This window comes from Cataglyphis hispanica, chromosome 13, assembly GCF_021464435.1.
Source record: "Cataglyphis hispanica isolate Lineage 1 chromosome 13, ULB_Chis1_1.0, whole genome shotgun sequence".
In the NCBI taxonomy this organism is placed as follows: domain Eukaryota; kingdom Metazoa; phylum Arthropoda; class Insecta; order Hymenoptera; family Formicidae; genus Cataglyphis; species Cataglyphis hispanica.
Window position 1 is genome coordinate 6,296,462 of NC_065966.1, and position 22,312 is coordinate 6,318,773.

A 22,312-nucleotide genomic window follows, 5' to 3' on the forward strand; every position below is an offset into this window, starting at 1 on the left:
GTTATAAGGAAAAATTACTCAGGATCATGTATATTTGACAACATATGTCAAGGTCAAGGTCATCGGCGAGGTGTCCGTGTTTTCTTTTAAGGAAAAATAAAAATATCTCCTCTTTTAAATTATAATAAAAATTTATTATTTTTTTTTACACGGAGTTAAATCTCTCACAATAATGAAAAAATTATAAATGGAAAGTCTCCCTATTGTAATATGATACCACAAGATTGATTTAAGACTAAATCCAAGACATCAAGAGAGCAAAGTTCGAATTTCAGATATTTAATGCCTTCGCTATTTCCTAATATCTAATAATAGATAAGGATATGCCACATCAGGATAAGCAATATCAGACAGTGCTATCGCGATTTATAGGCTCTTGGCTAGTCTATCGAGAAAAGAAATTTCCATTGTGATGGTGTACCGAGTAAACGAGAAGAGAGAGATAAAGTGACGTACATATCGAGCGGAATAAAAAAATTTTAATAGAATTTTATGTGTTTTGGGATATACGGGTTTCCGAGCGCGAAGAGGTCCCAAGGGGTTATCGACGAGAGAGGTTTCGAGTATGGATTACCAGTAAAATACACGAAGAAGTTTGGACACACGTCAGAATACGCATGATCGACGGCCGAGAGATGGGGGACGATGAGACGTAACTCGAAGAAAGCGATCGTTCTCGGGTTGATTTACACGCCTGCGAGGGAACGATAAATCCCCGATAACACTATGCAGAGTGTTAAAATTCAAACGGCCTACGACGACAGCGATCCTTGGTCTGCCTCAGTTCTTTTTTTTTTCTCGGCACACAGAATGCGTCTATGCACTAAATCAAAACGCGACAAATCACCGAATCAAATTTCGGATGCAAAACAGGGTTTAGTAAATAAGGCGTTTAAAATTTTTCTCCTTCAGGCTGTCTAAAAGCTTTATACAAGCAAAAAAGAGCATTAACTGATTTATCAGGTATTGTTCATAATTCTAGGTAAAATTAGAAAATTTTTAGATAAAACTTTTTAAAATATGTTTCTTTTGTATGCGTTTTCTAATGCTTTTCATTCATATAAAGGAAAAATAAACCATTTAAATTTAAAAAATTAAATTTAAAAATGTATTGAAAAGAACAGAATAATTTTTGTAAGATGAGCATTTTCATTTGTTCATAAAATTTTTATTTTCTATCATTAACTATAAAAGTTACGATAAAAAAATGTGTAAGTATTGTGTATTTAGTACTTTTTTCTAAGATAATGAACATAACCAAAGAAAAAAAGATTTATGTTTAATATATTTGACAATATATTATAAATATAATTCATCTAAAATATATAATTTACAATCATTGGCCAATCAGATTGCAGATGCTTGCAATATAAGAACAAAATGATAAAAAAAGAATTAAAAAAAAAATTCCCTGAGTTCAAATAAAATTCCAAGAGAATTCCCTGATTTTTCAAGATAAAAATGAAATCCCTGAAAATTCCAGGTTAGGTTAGATTTTTCCAAGGAGTAGATATCCTGTCTTTATTTGTCACGTGAATTCGAGTGTAAAGTAAAATTTTGTGAAATTCTCGAATATGAATAATCTCGATCTAAAATTGACATCGATCGATCTCATTAAAATTTATAATATTGGCATATAAAATTTATATCATTACTCACACGAGCTTACTGAACGTAATTACCTTGTTTTGGTAAATATATTCTCGAATTTATCGTAATGTAATCTCTCTGCAAGATTTGAATTTGTCGATTCTCAAAACTAAACTTTAAAGCGTTCAAGTTTTATCATCCACATAGAATGCACTCTACTAAATCACGACTTAAACTGAGATTTTTAGGCATCCTCAAATTTTCGTTATAAATTTACGTAAGTTGTAATTTTATAAAGTGTACACATTTCAAGAGATTTCTGCACATGTGCCATAAAAATGTCGATCCAATTCGCGCCTTACGCGAATTGGATTGAAAATGTAACGATAGCATCGACCACCAATCTGTATATATCAAAGGTAAAAATAATAACCGACGACAAAGGCATACAACAATGGCACCGTTTCTCCCGTGACAATGGCGGTTGAAATAGCGGCAAGTCGCAAAAAGAATTGCTATCTCTCTTCTCTTTCTCACTTTTCCTCCCTTTGTTTTTTCTCTGTACACTATAACGTTCGCAAAGCAAAGATACCTGTCAGGCAAATCGCATTAAAAAGATAAAATTTCTCAATAAATAAAATATTACTTTTAGAAAAACAGATTTGCTCCTGAATATTCATTTTCGGAACTTTATCTTTTTATTTTACATCGAGTCTTCAAACGTTCAATGTTGGATTGGTTTAATACATGCTAATAAAAGTTGTAAAGCATCTGTTGTGAAAGCTTTTATTTCTAATTTACGGGAAATTTTAATAGTCAATGAGAATTATATTTAAAAACAATAATGCTATAATAACTATATTAATATATAAAATATAAATATTAATAAATATAAAATATATATATATATATATATATATATATATAAATAATATAAATAATATAAAATATATAAAATACATAAATATTAATAAATATAAAGTATTATTAAATATTAATAATAAATAAAACGTGTGCTTTTAGCAACATCATTTTAAACGTTTCATTATTAACCCTAGTTTCACGCGCATGGCTCATTGGTGTCTGCCCCAAATTTTTTACCTAAAATAACTAAAAGACCAAAGCAGCGACAGGCGTGGTGGGGCGCTGAAAAAAAGTAGGGGTCCTAAGAGTGTCTAGGGTAAACCCTGGTCGATTTCTGTCAGTTTGCCTGTAGAAATGTTATGTCACCTTTTTTTTAACTATTAGGTTGGCAACTAAGTTCCCGCCGTTTTTTTAAATTTTAACATTCCGCGTGTCATTAATGTTTTTGGCATAATGTTTTAAATCATTCGAAAGAGGATGTTTTGTTCTACCGGAATCTATGTTTTTTTTTTGTTCGAGTTAATTTATGTTAATTTTCAGATCATTAAAATGGAATGTCAAGTTGAGAAAAATGAGCATTTTCGATGACCTCTTTCTTTTTGCTTTTCAATCAAGGTTCTAAGGCCGCAAAAGCTCGGATTTCCACCTCGTTCGATCTCTTTCAAATGCTATGCGCGGAGGATTACGTTCAATACTGATGCAGAATTGAGAGCTTGGTTGGATGAATTTTTCGAGTCAAAACCGGATGATTTCTACCAACGAAATATTGAAAATCTTGTTGAACGTTGGGAAGAAATTGTAAGCAACAAGGGAGAATACGTTATTGATTAATTAGTTGTTAATTTTTATTGAAAAATAAACTTTTAAAAAATTTAAAAAAACGGCGGGAACTTAGTTGCCAACTCAATATTTTCCATTACTCCACAAATTTTTTAAATAATTTTCCGCGCCAATAGCTTTGTTTCAACCGTCAACAATATGATAATTTTTTTAATGAAAAATATCGATTGTTTCATAAAAAGTAAAACAAATATACAACAATTTAGAATTTATTCGGACCACGTTAAATTGATGTAAAACGTCGTGGATGACCCATGTGCGGGTTTCTAGCATGCCAAAAGATATGTGTATGTGCATAGTGTGGGGGACTAGGGTTAATACGTGATTAAATGTATATTTTTTTTGACTGCATTCCCGATTCTCTCGATCTCTTATCGACGACGATAGCTGCATTTCGATAAAATGCCTGAATTATTGATCCTCCGAGATGTCTAGCGTCACAATTAAAAGCCAGATAAAGTCATATCTCTCGTTTTATTTTTACGTTTTTGACGAAGGTATACCCGAGACCGAATTGCAGAAAAAGAGAAAGGCCGTTATCTCGAGCGCTGACATCGTGTTACGAGGCATCGGGGAGCCATCCCAATTTCGTGGCGCAATCTGTCCATTTGCATTTTTGCACCGAACATGTCCGACATTCCGCCGTACATCTCGCTTGTTGTATTTGTTTTTGCTTGCAAATACATAGGGAAGATTCCGCGACGCCATATATGTACATAAATGCTCATATCGAAGAGCAAGATGAAATCGAAACGAAATAACATTTAAATTCTCTGCCCACTGCCACTCACAACTAAATGACTTCTCGAATAGGTTCGAGGGAATAAAAAAAAAAACGCGTTTTAAAATTGCCACGAGTGATCTTCAGCAACAATTTTACTTGAAATTTTTGTCCCATATCTATTCACCTGTGGTAAAAGACATATATATTATTATACTTTTTTTATTCTTTTCAAACATATATATATGATATGTAGATATTATTCAGCGCGCAATATGCAATGTTCCTGGCTAAAAATATACTTTATGAAATCGTCACATACACACACACGCGCGCGCGTGCACACGCACACACATACCGATCGATTTTTTTAAGTCAAACCTCGAGCAATAAATTTGATATTATATATTTTAAGAGCAACAAATTAGAGAAACATTTTAAGATCAAAATAATAGCAGCAATTAATTGCGTTGATATACTTTACTCTTATAGGTAAGCTAGCACCCCCACTCTTTCGAATCAATTTTTTTAATTTAACTGCAAGCAATAAATTTAGAAATGATTTATTTTGATAACATGCATTTAATGCAGAATATAATATTATAAGAAATTATTTTTGTTAGCTGCGTATTTTTGATTTTTATTTTCCATGTTCATAATGTGTCACATTAATGTACAATTTAAAATTTAATATTTTCAAAATTTGTTTGCAGTTTTTTGAGCAAATTAGCAATAAATTTTAGTGTATTAGTTTTTTGATTTGCAACTAATTATATGTGTTTTTCGGAAGTGGGTGTGCTAGCTTAATGACAAGTCATCACTCCCTTTAATATCATTTTCCTGCTCATGGATAAGAGCAATAAATCCGGACTTAGGGCAATAAATTAGCAACAAATTAGTACTTAATTATGCACTATAGCCGAATCCGATTTTTCGAGGTGAGGGTAAAAGGTTAATATGGGTGTGGTTTTTGCGATTAGCTCCCCAAAAAAGTTATACCTAACCGAGCATCATGGCAAAAAAGTGGCTCGACAAACCGCAGATACTGATCGCAGAATCTCGCCTCATTTACAATCACAACGATATCCTATCACAACAAAAATAATTTACATACTTGTTTCAATTTGCATAAAATTTTCTTATAATGTATAAAATATCTCGTGGTTTCAGCATTAAAAATGAGATTTCTGAGAGTCTATTATGCATACTGTTTCAATTTATACTTTATTTATAAAGTTTATTTTTATACAGAGTTTTAATTTATATGAAAAATTTCTCTTACAATATATAACTTTTCGTATAATATTTCGGGTTTCATTAAAACCGATATTCTCAGAAATTGATTTTTTCAATTCTAATGTTGAAATCGCAAATATGCAAAACATTCGCATTATGCGATTGATAAGATATTGCGGATGTTTGCTGATCAATAATGAATCATTGATATAAATAAAACACAAATGCAAAGTGTACGTTGCGTATATTAACAAATCTCACCTGTCGTTAAATAACACATTCCTATTGATTACAATGAGAATGCATTTTCGAAGAGAAGCTTTTCAAACTTAGAAAATGAGAAAAAAGATAACAGGCTTTTGTTAATGACTCACGCGAGCACTTGGCTCCAAACGCTCTCCGACTGGACGACTCACCAATAAAGCGGAAAAACGAGTTAATGGTTAGATCGTAAAACTGGTGTCGGTTCCGCGAACAATTCGTCTTCTCATGCAAGCTCGCTCGTAGTGGTGTCTTCTTTTACGTCAGCTTCTCGCCTCGCGCGCAACTAAAGAATAGTCCTCGTTCTGCATCCATCTTTTCCGCTATCCGCCACCGGCTAAAGAGCGTCTCTCTTTAACAGAAGCGCCTCAGCCGCGAAATCAGTTAAGCGACGACAGTTCGTGCACCGACCCCGGCAAAAGATCTCTCGTGCTCACAAAAAAGGCGTATTCCCGTCGCCGCCGTTGGCGACAACGTTGCTCGAAGAAATTTCGGAACGAAATTGAAAAAAAAACATCGTTGAGATCAAAATAAAAGGTTCGGAATAATACTGACAAAAGAAATAGTAAAAAGTGCGATAAAAAAACATAGATTTCAAAGATGAGGAATGAAACAATTAATTAAAGGATTATGTCCATTTTGGGTCCCGAGTGAACAGTCATAAGTCATATATTAATCGATAAGGGAATATTCACGAAGTACAAAAGATTTTATATGATTAAAGTCTGGCAAACATACGGATCATACATACATACATGATCATAATAACGAGCTTTTGGACAGCCTCAGCACTTTAGGCTCTCATTTTACAAGTGTCTATGGAACTTTTTAAAACTTTTTTGATGCCCTATAATTCTAGCCATATCTCAATGCTGTTCACCAGGGACCCAACTTCAATGAGAAACTGGGCATAGTTCATGATTATACCCAATTTGGGCCCCGAATGAACATGAGTCATTAATTAATCGATAGGATATTCACGAAACATGAAACAAAAAATTTTAATTATCTAATTGAAGTTTGGCAAACCTGTCGGACCATATATACATATATATGACATGGTCATAGTAATAAACTTACAGTTCTAGCACTCAGGGGACTCATTTTACAAGATTATGCCACTGGAACTTCTTAATCCTCTTTTAATGTCCTACAATTCTAGCCATGTCTAAATGCTGTTCACCTAATTTCAATAAGAAAGTGGGCATAACCCTTTCTATTGTTCTCATATTTTATATATTTTCGTAGTTGTTTACTTTCTCGATAGATTGTATAAGTAATTACATAAATTAAAACTCGACACATAAAATCTATCGTTACAATTTTCTTCAATAGGGAAATATGTAATATGAAAAGTCAGAATAAAGTTGTTGAGATTAATTGTGAGAAATGTCGTAAAGATTAATGTGCCAGTGCCATCCTGAAGTCTTAGATGAAAAAAATGCAAATGCTCTCTATGTAACTACTAGTACTTTTCTCACACACACACACATACACACACACGAAGAAAATAACGCTGCGAGCCAGGATTACGATTTTCACATTTTCAGAGCATAAATCTCTTTCCTCTTTATAAAGTCGCTTCCTGACTGATGCATCTAAAATGTCAGATCGTCGCGATTCTGGATGACGATCATCAGTACTTTTCGGTCGAACGCTTCTACATACTCGACCCAGAAAGCTGGATGGCGCAGATAAAATCGCATAAAGAAGAGAATATAAGCGACCGGCGCAAAGCTAGAAGAAGAAGATGAAGAGAAAAGAAGAAGAAGAGAACAAGCGAGATGGAATGCCGAAAGAAGGAAAAAGAGAAGAAAGAAAGAGAGACTTTCAGAAACTGAAAGGTCATAAAAGAGGCTCTACATTGAATCGTTTGGCACTCGAGAAACCTGCCGGCACTCGTAACCACCCTCTTGACCTTATGTACTCTCCTTTACTACATTTTTAAGGCCCGAGCCACCTGTATCCCTATACCGTGCATACGATACTTGTGGAAAATATACATATACGCTCTCACGTGTACCAACATAGGACGAGACGGTGGCGACTTTGAGAACAGGCCCGGGGGACGGTCCCCGACAAAGAGCTCCCTTTGAAAGGGACCGTATTTGCAATCGTCGTATATGCGGCCGCTCGTATTCTCTGTTTTATTTATTCTTCATGAGGACACATACCGTTACCGGTGTGTACCAGAGCTGCTTGTGTGCCGGTTCTGTTCGAAAACCATGTGAACGGAGTAGCGAGAGAGTCCTCCGAGAGAGAAATAATTCCACTCCACATCTACATGACAACTTATTTCCTACTTGGAAATTCTTTCCTGTGATATAAGTTTCAAAATACTGATTGATTGACAGTCAGAAAAATTCGATATAACAGATTATTCTTCAATTTTAATTTCAAACTGATAAACGCATTATCTTCAATATAGAAAAGTTTTCATTACTAAAATTTGAAGGAAAACACATGATGTCATTGAATCAAATCATCGTTACAGAATGTGCATGCACCGGCGATGCAGTGGCAGCCGCAGTAAAACAACGAAGGAACTTCTGCTGTAGTGTGCAAAAAGAATAAAATTGACAGTTTGTGCGATGCACTCGGAGTCATCTTTCCTGCACATGAATCGGTATCCGGATTCTCGACTGCAGCGTGGCCTCTGTTTCGAATCTTTACGTTGCACCAATGAGATTTCGAACAACCGGTCGAACGCAAGCAGCTGCATAGCGCCGATGCCTTATTTCTTCCTCGACTTTAATTAACCGGTCGGGGTGACATTTTACGAGAAAAGGCTACACGTGCGTATGTGCGTGTGTCATTGAGCTTCAAGCGAATCAAAGGCGCTTCCGCGAGGCCGCACAGGTTAAATATTAATTGTGAAATCAAATAAAGATTTAAAATTGAATTGGTATAAAGAATTAATTGTGCATAGAGATTTAGAAAAAATTATATAGTTTGCAATGTAAAAAATAAAATCATAAAAAAGACGCGGTATATAATAAAATCATAAAAACAAAGCAATGTAATTAAACGATTAATTGATGTCGAATGTATTACAAATAAATTATAATGATTTATCGCTAAATAAGGTATACATACAAATTCATAAAATATCAATGATGTATTATATGTTTACTGTTTAATTAGTTCTTCGAGTAATAGCCAGAGTAAATAACGTTAATTTCTCTCCCGTACTGTTTAATGAGATTTTAATGGAATTGTAAAGTGTATTTGGCAAACGTGAATGACGATTCACTCAATGATCACATTGATAATGGGATTATTTTCGTAACCCATATTCTCACAAATGTTCCTTAATTATTAAATTATCAAACAATTATATCGACAAAAAATGCCGATTATTTAATACAAATTTATTTTATGTAAATAAATAAATAATTGTTGTAATGGAAAAATTTATGTAGTATATATATTATATATTTTTATGTCATTATTACAATCGTCTGTTTATTAGTAAGCAAATAAATAGCGCTTCATTTATAATAAAAAAAATTTACTGTCCAACTTTCAAGAGGGGGCATTAAATTGAATACGCTTTGAATAAATTCACGATTCTTTAGATTTACTCAAGAAATAACGAGCTCACACACACACACACACACACCGCGCGTGCAAAACGCGACGCAGGAATTCAAAAAGGTGGAATTACAGCGTACGTCTCCTGTTCGATGATATTCAAAGAAACGTTAGCACGCGCGCGACAGGGGTTTTTCTCCAACGATTTTATCCGCATCATCGAACGCTCCATTCGCGTTCCGCAATTCCGCGCCGCGATGAGAAAATCGCGCTGGCAATGAGATATTTCGCGTCGCGCAATCTGCACCCGTGAGTCATATTAATCACGGGGAATGAGAGAGAAAGAGAGACAGAAAAAGAAAGAAACCGCGCAGCAGCCTCAATAAAAATCATCCCTCCGACAATCGGTCGCGCCCGCGGCAAAGCCGCTCATATTTTGCAATTTGCACAAAAGCAAATATTCTCAAATATCCTTGAATCAAGACCACGTGTCGCGGTGCAAGAGTTGTTCACGCACTCTAATTATTCCTCCTCTTTGACATTTGTGACGCACGTGTCACTCACCGGTTCTTAACAACATGCGATTCAAGGAGGACTGACATCGGAAAATACGCGCTTTCAACGCCGCTGTAATTGCATACGAATAGCAGCAATCTGTTATTTTGAACATAGCTGGATTACTTTGCAACAGAGTTAATTCGTGCAATGTTATTTAAAATTAAAATTTGATAGATTTAAAAATGTATTTTGCAGAAATAAAGTTTATAATAAAAAAAAACCTATAATAAAGGAAATATTTAAATATATTATTGGCATTAAATGTAAAATTAAATCATATATGACATATAATATAATCTTAATTCCTTTTCTTGACGTAATTATGTAATTGCATAAACACAAATTCATATCTACTGAAATTAAATTAATTCTTCGATAGTAATCACGTTATTCAAATTGAAATGGCAATTCAAGTTTAATTAACTATTTAATTAACTGTTGCAGGATTTTGACCGAATTTAAATCTACACCTCTGGTCTTCGTGCAATTTCAAATATACAGTTCCTCTGTTACAAACGACGTCAAGCGACGACATGTCGTGTCTCGCGTCGTCGGGATTTTCCTGGAGGCAGCGATGCTCGCCGCGCACAAAAGCCCACTCGGCGCAGAGAGGAAACGCAGAACTCCTCCGTGAAAAGTTCGCTCCGATAAGAGCGACGGCGTGCTGGTTGCAGGGTAGAGCAACCCGCGGTTGCCTCGTCGGCGGCCACCCGACATTGTTACATAAATAAACGCGGCTCGTCTAGACATCGCGGGTTTATCGGTTTTCAGTTTGCCCTAAACCGCACTTTGCCGTCTCTCCGTCCCCTATCCCTCCCACCCCTCCCCCCTCCCCCCTTTCTTCAACCTGTTTCCCATTCCCCTCGGAGAGTTTTCGTTTCCTCCACGTCGTTTTCCGCGATCAACCCCGAACCGCCCCCGAACTGAAAAGCACCTTATCAGACGTTTGAATTAAATCAGTTTCTTACTTCACGAACAAAATCCTAATATATATGCCTCCTTTATCATTGCTCAATTAGTTTTATATTAAAAAAAGAGCAATTCACATATTGAAAAGTTTATTTTAATCGAATGAAAAGATCATCGTTTTTTTCACGATCAAATTTTATTATCTTTGGATGGCGAAGATATTTTGAAGCTCTGACGATCGCGCCGAGGCTTTTCCAATCAATTCTGCAAAGCGAGGAATCTAAAAGATCGGTGAATCCGAGAAGAGATCGAGCAAGGATAACGCTGGCGCACATCGCATAAGAAATAAATTCGGCGAAAGTGAACAGTTTGTTCTACCTTCTTTTAGACCAAGAAAGAGAAGGATGGGATAATAGGATGGCGAGGAAGGATACCCCGTGAATGCATGCAAAGTGCACATTCGGGTGGGCGTGAAAAATACGAAAGAAAAGTTGCCTATCAAGCCTTTTGATAAGCGAGCGAAGAGTAAGATATCGCTCGCGCCACAATCCTTGCAATAAATCCGAGATTGCAAAATAAAATTTAAAAGACTAGACATAATAGAGCTGTTATATAGAATAACTTTTCAAAATTCTTTTCAAATTTTAATTATAGGATAGAATTGTATTTTATTATTTTATTATTTTATTCTTATTATTTTTTTTTTATTATTTTATTTATTATTTTATTCTTATTATTTTTTTTATTATTTTATTTTTTATTTATTTTATTTTATTTCATTGTTTTATTTTTTATTTTTATTATTATATTAATTATTGCGGATATATTTTAAATTGTAATTTTAATACGTTGAAGAACGTGGCACATAAGTCAAAGTAAGCGGCTATTTCAAAAGTAACAAACGATATTTGCAAAATACAAGCCTTTATATTTTGCGCGTGCAATAACGGCGACGGCATTCGTCATACACCATTGTACGCACGTGTATGTGCATATGCATGGAGTCGCGGTATATAGACGTGCGTATTCTCACATGCGTTTTGCCGACCATTAATGCGAGGAATCAATTAGCTTCGCTTTGCCCTCAGTCTGGCTCGCTCTCTCGCTCGCAAAAAAATCTTTCACTCGCATATCTCGTATACGAGATATCCGCGTATGCTGGCATACTTAAAAGAAGCGGTACGTTCCGTAAACGTTCCGAAATATCGATCTTTGATTTTCAAAATAATATCTCCGATTTACCGAATTTCGTTGAATCTTATGGAAAAGAGATGTGTTTTTATAAAAATTATGCAGGGTGCCCTGAAAATAAATGTCAAAACTTCGGGAGGATGTAAAGAATAGATAAAATGTGAAAAAATTCTTTAAAGATTTTTTAAAAAAATGGCAAAAAAAATTTCATCAAAAACTTAAAACTTAAAACATTAAAATTATTAGATTTATCGAAAAGTATCATAAGATAAAAGTTATAGAGCATGGAATAAAGAGAAAAAAAAAAACAGGATGTATAGAGTATCTACTCAAATCCTGTAAAAAATTTCTCTGAAAATTCTCTGATTTTCCAGATATTTTCCAAAATTCCAGATAAAAAGAATATTTTCAACATTTTTTGAGATGTAATTTCCTAAAATAAGTTTTTTCATTGTACGCGTTTCCTAATGCTTTTCATTTATAGGAAGAAAAAATACACTTAAGTTTCAAATGCTAAATTTATGAATGTACCGAAAATAAAACTGAATAGCTTTCGTAAAAATAAAATTTTTTAACTTACATAACATTTTTATTTTTGCCATTAAAAATTAAAATAGAGAATATGTATTGCATATTTAATATATTGTTAAAACATTGAATATATATAAACAGAGATAGATATATATTTATAATACATTTTAAACACATAATTCACAACACGACTTATTCGCGGATTGTCTTGTAATTATCAAAAAAAGAATTTAAAAAAAATTTCCTGAGTCCCAACAAAATTCCATGAAAATTCTAATTTTTCCAGATATAAAAAAGTTCCTTGAAAATTCCAGGGTTTCCATGTTTTTCCAGAAAGTAGACACCTTAATAAATAATCTTGCATTGTCGCAATGTAATATTATTTACAATCCTCAAATTATTTTACCTAAGAAGGGTTTTACTTTACTCTCTTTTCTTAATTCCATCCAGGTTTACAACTTTTATCTCATGATCTATTTTGATAAATCTAACAAAGTATTGTTTTAGATTTTCTTGTAAAAACTTTTTTGTTTCTTTTTTTGGAATTTTCTTCAAAACAAAGCAAAAACAAACCAATCTCTAAAAAGCTTTTTTTCTTAGTTTATCGATCCCCTACATGTTCCCAAAGTTTTGACATTTAATTTCGAGACACCCTATATATAATATTTTATTCTTATATTTTAATTTTTCGAAGTGAGAAATGCATACCACGCTTCAAAATATCTCTTCAATCTAAATTTTTTTTTACAAATGAAGCAATATTCTTTAAAGGGACTTTTTTTAGGAAGAAGAAATTAAAGCGAAAGAAGATTAAATATATCTCGCCATGTTTTGCGCAAATGCGGCAGTCTCAACTCATATTTATTATATTCGAATCTTTCTATATCTAAAAGCGATTTCTGAAAGAGTGACATGCCAGAATCGCGTTGAGAATCGATCACAATCGACATTCTTTTCATTCAACATCGGCGCGATTAACGTCAATGGCAGCTCGCGTAAGCGAATATCGCCATGCGTGAATGGTTTACACGATGCGTTTTGGCGTCTCACCATGGTGATAATGAATGCAGGATGAGGGAGAGAAAGAGAGGAGAACGGATAATTGAATATATACGGAATGTGGCCGATGCGACGGTTTATATCGGCGAGATCGACGAGCGAGCGCCTCAAATTACTCGGCAATTTTCTCGCACACGCATATCCCGACATGCGTTTTTAACGCCGGCGATCGTCTTTTCTGACTTGCGCTTCTCTCCGTATGTTATTGGCGCCGACGTTGAGCAAACACGAGCGATCGACCGACGTCGGGACGTACAGCGTTAATGAGAACGTTTTTAGGGCTCTGTCGAAAAGTCTAGGACGAGATGTGTGTGTGTGAGAGAGAGAGAGAGAGAGAGAGAGAGAGAGAGAGAGAGAGAGTAAAGCAATTTCACGCATCAGTCTCCATCATGCAAATTACGAAGGACTAAAACAAATACTCGAATCTTGTTTTACTCACGCAAAACTATACATATGCAAAATTTTTGATCTATTAAATATTCACATAAGAAGAGAAATGGATCATGATACTCTATTATAAGGTTCTACATTATAAAAATATCACAGAATTAAAATTTGATTGCGGAAATTTAATTTGATATTTACTAAATATACAAAATTGCTTGTTATTGCTAGATTTAGATATTTATTCTCTCTCTCTCTCTCTCTCTCTCTCTCTCTCTCTTGCTCTTTCTCTCGCAGGGATATTATAAGAATTTAACAAATCTGAATTCAATTTCAAAATATCAGCTACAATAACTAAATAACAGCTAAAATAACTTAAATATCAATTTTTAAAATATTTGTGCATCAAATGAATTAATTAAAAATAGATTAAAAGAGAAGAAAAATCTTTTATTGCTGAAGGTAAAAATATCTCTATCGATGTAATTTTTCAGATAGAGCGTATATAATATAGATTTTCTATTTCAATTCGATCTGGAAACATTAATTAAGGAATTCAAAAAAGATCTCATCCAAATTGAGGTTAATTCTCGTGTGGCACATTGCAGCTATCCTTGCGCAAAGCTTCCCATCAAGAAACCTGATCGATTCGCGAGACAATAATAAACTGGCATATCGGGTGTGCGAAAGTTTCGTATGGAAAACTTCAATAGCACGCAAAAGTGACCCGACGTTGGCGAACAAAGTTACAAGCCGCTTGTGTCGCGTCGCTCTTTCGAACGGATAAGAGGCGGCCATTCTAGCACGCGACGCCATGATATGAGATTCGCGCTCTTAACCTCCCGAACGATTAACGACTGTACGGTTTCGTCGAGAGAGACGGCGATTCTTCTCAAGAAGAGGCGCGATCAAATATTCGCGGGAACATCGAGAAGACGAGAGGAGAACACAGAGCGGCTCTCTTGTAGCCCTTTTCTCCCTCATTCCTCCTTCTCTCTCTCATTCTCTCTCTCTCTCTCTGTCTCTCTTGCTCTCGTTTCTCATTCCTTCCGCCCGCGCTTCGTCATCGTCCTTTCGCGCACGAACCCGGTATTAGACTCGTCTGCGCTTTAATTACTCCCCTCGAACTTCGTTTCTCTCCTGCGACTCTCAAGATTAACGGTGGCCTTCCGATTGTAACTGCGAGCTGTGTGGGATGAGGGGACAGCCGCGGGCTATCTCGCTCGCGCCGTCGAACTCACCCTTTCCGAAGACTCTCGTAATCCCCGAGCATCGGTTCTCTATTAGTTCGTCTCAAAAGGGACACGAACGTCGTCGCGAGTTTTTCTTCAGGAAATCGTACGAGTATCGAATCTATTTAAAAGAATCTATGGGAGATTGTGCCTAATGTTTGTATTATAATTCTCTGTTCGTATATATTCGTATATATATATATATATATATATATATATATATATTTTTACAAATTTATATATATATATATATATATATATATATAAATTGTAAAAAATTAGATATATATATATATATATAATTTTTTTTACAAATTATATATATATATATATATATATATATATATATATATATATATATAGGGTGTCCTAAAAATTTTGACACACCCGAAGTGTGAAGGTAGATTGGGCCAAACTGAGTCGAAAAGTCCTATACCATTTTGCAAAATTCGCAATAGTTTTTGCGTTATTAATAAAAATATGTGAGCTAATGAGCGCGTTGGAAAGCAGCAGGCCGGTATCGGCAGGCATGTACGACGGATTACTTGTGTACGTCTCTTAGTAACAAAAGCATCATCTAAGCGAGAGGTGAAGTCACGCTGTCACCTCTTGCTTAGATGATACCTTCGCGCGGCTCGCGGCTCACCGACCGTGCGTCCAGCTAAAGATTGGCGATGATAGGCCAGACTTTACTCAATAATAACTCTTTTATTAAGCGTTATAGAAAAAAATGATACAAGACTTTTCTGTTCAGAATAACACCCTCTACCTTTCTTTAAAGGGTGTTGCGCAAATTTTCGGACACCCTGTATATAGACCGATCTTTAGCCGGACACATGTGAATGAGCCTCGCGCCTGGTAGTGGTGCGCCGCTGTAACAGCTGAACGCTCACGCACACTACCAGGCGCTCGGCCTCACCAATGTGCGCTTGGCTAAAGATCGGCGATGATTGGCCAGACTTTACTCAATGATAACTCTTTTATTAAGCATTATACAAAAAAATGGTTCAGGACTTTTCTTTTTAGTTTGATCCAACCTACCTTCATACTTCGGGTGTATCAAAAGTTGCCGGACACCCTGTATATATAAAAGTCATATAATCATGAACCAAAATTCGTTTGAGAGCTTTTGAATTATACTTTCAAATGCCATTAAATTTATTTAGAAAGCAGTTTTCTTTTTGCCGCAAAAAATGTTAAAAATGGCCAAAAACGCCATTTTTCTCCCTTTTCATTCCAATTTAGTCTAAATCCTGACATATTAGGTAAATTTAGACAATGATATCAGACACGTGTTCAGAGCAAAAAAAACCTTCGGGAAACGTACTATCGCACTTCGGAGAGAAAGAAAAAATTGATTTTTTTTCTCCTATAATGTTATATAAAACTTTTAAAGGTGTCTATCCAAAGCTTGTAAAAAAAACCCTAAAAGAATTCTCTAATTTTTCAAGTAATTTGTTCAAAATTTCAGGTAAAATAAGAGAATTTTTAAATAAAACTTTTTTTAAAATAAATTTTTTTTGTGTGTTTTCTAATGATTTTCATTCATACAAAGAAAAAGTAAACCACTTAAATTTTAATTATATTTAGAAATGTACTGAAAAGAAGAACTGAATGATTTTTGTAAGATAAACACTTTCCATTTGCTTAATTTGCAATTTTCATTTTCTATCATTAATTATAAGAATTACAATAAAAAACATGTACTCAATATTGCGTATTCAATATTTTTTGTTATAACATTTTGCTAGAATAATCAAAGAGAGAAAGATATATATTTATAATATATTTGAAACATATAATTCACAATCATTGGCCAATAAGATTGCTGATGCTTGCAATATAAGAATAAAATAATAAAAAAGAAAATTGGTGAAAACATTTCCTGAGTTCGAATAAAATTCCATGCAAACTCTCTGATTTTTTAAGGTAAAAACAAAATCCTTGAGAAGTCCAAGTTTTCTAGACTTTTCCAGGGAGTTTTCCAGCTTGTTTTTTTTCGCAGAAAAATTCATCACTCTGAACAAATATCATATATTAACCGTTCGTTATAATGCACTCTAATGAGGGATAACTACATCTGTATCGATCATCGCGTCCTTGATGTTGATTAATTGAAAAATTCAAGTTTCAGAATGAAACAAAAAATATAATTTTAAATTCTGGAAAATTGTCTATTAGAATTAAATATATATATCACAAATTTCTAAATCTTTGTATTATAAAAATATTTGCTTCGATATTATTAAGCATCTTATAAGTAGTATCTTACTAAAGATTTCCTCCTGATATTTAAACGCATTTTTTAATTTTCAATTTTTAATCGTCCTTTTTATTAGCGCACGTTGAATATAAATAATATTAAATTTACATTTGAATAAAATTGAATGAAATAGCCTCTCTCGCGTCGAGTTTATTCAAATATGATAGCTATAAAGTTCCTGTTGCGGACGTTAAACTTTGTCAAAGTCCGGATCAGAGATCAGCCGTCGGTCCGTTTCGATGTGTGTGTAATTAGATCTCATGTATATGCGCACATATATATACATACGGACGAACGATGTACGATGTAGTTATGATTATATGCGCGTGCATAAGCGTCGATTTTAACAGACGCTGAAGTGGCGCTTCGCGGTAACGTAAGCGTACAGAATAAACATGATTCAACGAGGTTAACGGCTGGCTCTCATATTCGTACGCTTCTCTTGGCTGACTCCCGCTTGACCAAACTTGAGACAAAGATAGGGGATGAAACGTGAACAAAAGGAATCCAGGACAAAGGAAAATTACATTCGCGTCTCGTCGAAAATTACATTCGCAAAATTCATTGACCGCCATCGTGTTAAATATGCTAATCTCTATCTGCAGCAATTTTCGGATAATTTTTTAACGAGGATATAATAACGCATCTCGTACGTCTCAAACGTTCATTCATTTCCCACATGATGATCAAACTCTTGATTAATTTAGATTATTATAAAATAAATATAAATATAATCTATAAAAATATCTATATAATATATAAAATATAATATATAATATATTATATATATATATAATCATCGACAGCATATTAAAGTTGAAACTTCAAGCTTTAAAATGTTTTTTTTTTTATTTTGTGCCTACGACGATTTTTTGTTCCAGCGGTTTGAAAATAGCCGAATTTTTAGGATATGAAAAATGTTTCTTATTTTCTTTTTTGTATGTGAGTAGTGTATAATACACACACACACACACACACACACACACACACACACACACACACACACACACACACACACACACACACACACACACACACACACACACACACACACATATATATATAAAATATATATATGTATATATATATATATATATATATATATAATGTATATATAAAATATATATATAAAATATATATATAATAAATCGTAAAATTGGGAAAGTAGTGAAATTCATGAATGGTAAAATAAAAGTTTGGGGATGAAAAATACTCGTTACTTTGTAATTAATAATAATTATTAGCGAAGAGCCTTAAAAACTCTAACAATCGAGATTTGACAGTTAAAACGCTCGGGAGCGCAGTTTTCCGCGATTCAGAATCGAAGGATCTTCTGGAAGATTTAAATTCGCATACTTTTACGCAAAACTTAAAACTGGATTGTAAAATTTATTGCGTACGAAGAGACATAAGAGACACTTTCGGATCGCATCGAGTGTTCGTGAAGCTATGCCCTATGCACGCGTGCGTGCGCACACGCGATTGCACACGTATTCCGGCTTTAGTCACGGATTGACGGTTGACCGCGCCATCATCTAACCGAGAACTCGTGTGTCCCTTTGTTTTGACTGATCGCCACCGGACCATGACTCTCGCTGCTGCCCCCTTCGCCCTTGGTCAAGTGATTCCCTATGGTTTTCTGCGTGGTTTCCCCCCGCCGCGGTCATTTTATTACTATAGTCTCTTCCTTCGTCAGGAATCCGACGACGACACCCTAGACATCTATTTGTCAGTGCTGTTGATCAATCGATCATGCAAATAGAGTTGATGGTGGATGAGGCGATTTTTCTTTATAACAGCATGTTGCGAGCGTGATTACTTCGCGTTATTACGTGATATAAAATTTTCTCAACATATTTGATTGTCGGCAGAAAAATTGCGAGAAAATAAAAATAGATAAAAGATGCATTATCTTCCTTTAATATTCAATTATTCCCGATAGAATAATGTGATTGTGCGTTTTCAATCATATAGACGCCACATCAACTCATAATCATTACGTAGCTATTAAAACGTTTTAAAGTACGAACTGCGAGAGAGTGAAGAAGCACTTGGTGCATCTGTGTAAAACATCCCCTATCCCGTCGATAACCTAATAATGAGAGTATTGCTCTCTCTCTCTCTCTCCCTCTCGACTCTAGTCGAAATCAATTCCGCGCGCATCAAACTTTATCGAATTTTCTGCGAAACTTTGCGCTAGCGCGGGACAAGAATATCGCAGTGCTTTGTAAATGTAAATCGAGAGAAAATTTTATGAGAATTTTTTTTTTTTTTTTAGACATTTGCAAAAAACATTTATGGATAATGGCAAATTTTTTTTCAACGAAGTGTATATACAAAGCTTGTAAAAAAATTTCGTGAGAATTCTCTGATTTTTCAAGTAATTCAAAACTCCATATAGAATGAGAGCATTTTTAGAATTTTTTAAAATAAGTTTTTTTTGTGTGCGTTTTCATTAATATAACGAGAAAAAAATCACTCAAATTTAAAAATATACTGAATAAAACTGAATGACTTTTGTAAGATAAGCATTTTTCATATGCATAATATTTTCATTTTCTATCATTAATTGTAAAAATTACAATAAAAAATGTGTACTCAGTATTTTGTATGCAGTATTCTTTGCTATGACAATGAACATATAATCAAAGAGGGAAAGATATATATATTTATGATATATTTTAAACATATAATTCACAATTATTAGTCAATCAGATAGTCGATGCTTGCAATATACGAATTAAATGATCAAAGAGAAAATTTTTGAAAAAAATTTTCTAAGTTTGAATAAAATTCCATGAGAATTCCCTGATTGTTCAAAGTTAAAAAAGTTAAAAAATGGAATCCCTGAGAATTCCAGGTGGTTTTCTAGGTTTCTCCAATCTCCAAGATTGTTTCTATAATCTTTTGTAAATTTTTACAAATGTCTTAGTTTCATCATTGAGATAAATTTGATGGTTTATAAGGCGTTCATAAATTGTTTTGTTAAGCGATGGATAATTCTAATTCGTAAGTTATTCATAATTAAAATTAAATTCATAATTAAATTAAAATTTCTTTTATAGAACATGAATAAGATGGAAATTGTATATTATTTTAGATAACATATGGTGAAATTTTAAAATAATAAAACGAGAATAAATTTGAGATGAAAACAGAATACTTAATATCGATAGATTCTTAAAAATTAACCCCGCTCGTTTTTATCTACTATATTCGCTCTGGCATGTAACATTTTTCAATGCAGGGCAGAAATATTAATGGAGTTAACGAGATTATTCGCGGATGAGGACGAGAGAGCATGAGAAAAGAGGAAAAAGGGGCGGAGATAGGAGAGGCTGTTAAACGAGAGGGTGGACTCGAGGTGACACGAACGGCGCATTTTTCTCGTGATGATGAGAATTAATGACTGGTACACGTGTGCAATATATGTGCGGCTCCAACACAGCCTTTCACTACGCAAACCTTTATTTTATTTCTTTCCCGTTCTCATCGTGATATTTGCACCGCAATCTCTTGCTGATTGTTTGCTTTTTATTGCATTTTGATACTTCCAGCAAGCGCGTGATTACACATTAAAATAATATTTATAGTACCCGTCACGTTCGGGAAACAACACATGGTCGATTGCGCGAAGTTGCTGTTTTCATGAGAATATCCGAGGGTATTTAAACCTTCGTACAATAAGTTTCTATCCCGATTATTTAACTCATCAAGTATAAATTTAGACTGATAATAAATAATAGATGCAAAAAAGAAGAAAGATGGATGCGAATAAAAAATTGGGTGAGCTTGTCGATACGTCACGAAAAATCTATTAGACAGAAAAACAAACTATATTGGATGTCACTTAAAGACTGCTCACTAAGTACATAAAGTTATTCCTTATCAAAAAATGTGTAGAAAAAATTCTAAATCATTTTTTTCTATAACATTTAACAGAAGAGTAATTATTGAATAAAGCCAAGCCAATTAGCGCCGATCTTTAGTCGTACGCATGTCAATGAACTGCGCGCCTGGATAACGCTATGTATGTAGTGGACCGTCTTTAAGTGACATCCTGTATATATATATATAAAAATATATTACAAAATATGAAATGTCATGTGTGTCTGTTGAAGAATCTAAAGTATACTGAAAGATAAAAAATCAACAATTGATAACAAAAGTTTTCGCAACCTTCCAAGCGCAGGCAGATCTGTGCACTCTTGAAACTTAATCGACCTCTTTTATACTACAGATCAGAGAGAGAATATTCAGACATGCCTCTCTCTTGTTTTTGAATTTGCCAGGAAGCTTTCATATCGAAAATGACAGAATAATGGAATGATGTTGACGTTACATAAACATCGTGAGAGATAAAGAGATGCATACTCAAAGAGCATTTTGCAGAAAATTTAAAGGAATTTTGCAGTCTCCTTAGATCTTGAAAAATGTAGAAGTTATCGGGCTATCATTTGAAGGATTTTGAAAAATTTTTACTGAATGTTGAATATAGATTTCTTCATATCCTCTTTTCAAAGTAGGTACAATGATTTTATAGTAAAAAAACATTAAAATAAAATAAATATTTTAATAAAATATTAAAAATGATATAATACATAAATAGAAAATAGAATATAATAATAGTCTATTGCAATATTTAGTACAGCGTATGTCCATTTTCGACTATTGGAATATTTTATACATGGCTATGTTTGTGAAATCGCGCGCTACTTCAAAAATACTATTTACATTAACGGTATTCCAATTTGATCATATCATCGGATCCATTTCGAGAATGTCGAGTGCGCTATCGACGTTTCATTTAGCATGCCACAAATTTAGAGAATAATTCATGTGTTGATCATTTTGATAGCGATTTGTTTAATCGCATATAGGTGAAAAATATCAAAATATTTTTAAAATATTTTGTCAATCTTTTAATTTTTGAAAAAGCTTTTTCAAAAATGATAAAATTTTATAATGAATATCTCAAGGATAGATATTTTATTTTAATATTACATGTTTTATGTAGAATATAAATGTTCTAAAAATTCTAGTATTTCAGAAATACTATAAAATATGCATATAAATTTATTTAAATAGAACGATATTGCTCTGATATGTGTAATTTTGATTGCTTAAATGATAGTCGAG

The 22,312-nt window shown here is 33.8% G+C and overlaps 1 protein-coding gene across 1 annotated transcript in view; it reads right to left on the bottom strand.

The window, feature by feature from the left end:
* Nucleotides 1–22,312, bottom strand: part of LOC126854230 (glypican-6) — a 143,604-nt gene that overhangs the window by 68,011 nt on the left and 53,281 nt on the right. The gene's annotated exons all lie outside the window — the stretch shown is intronic.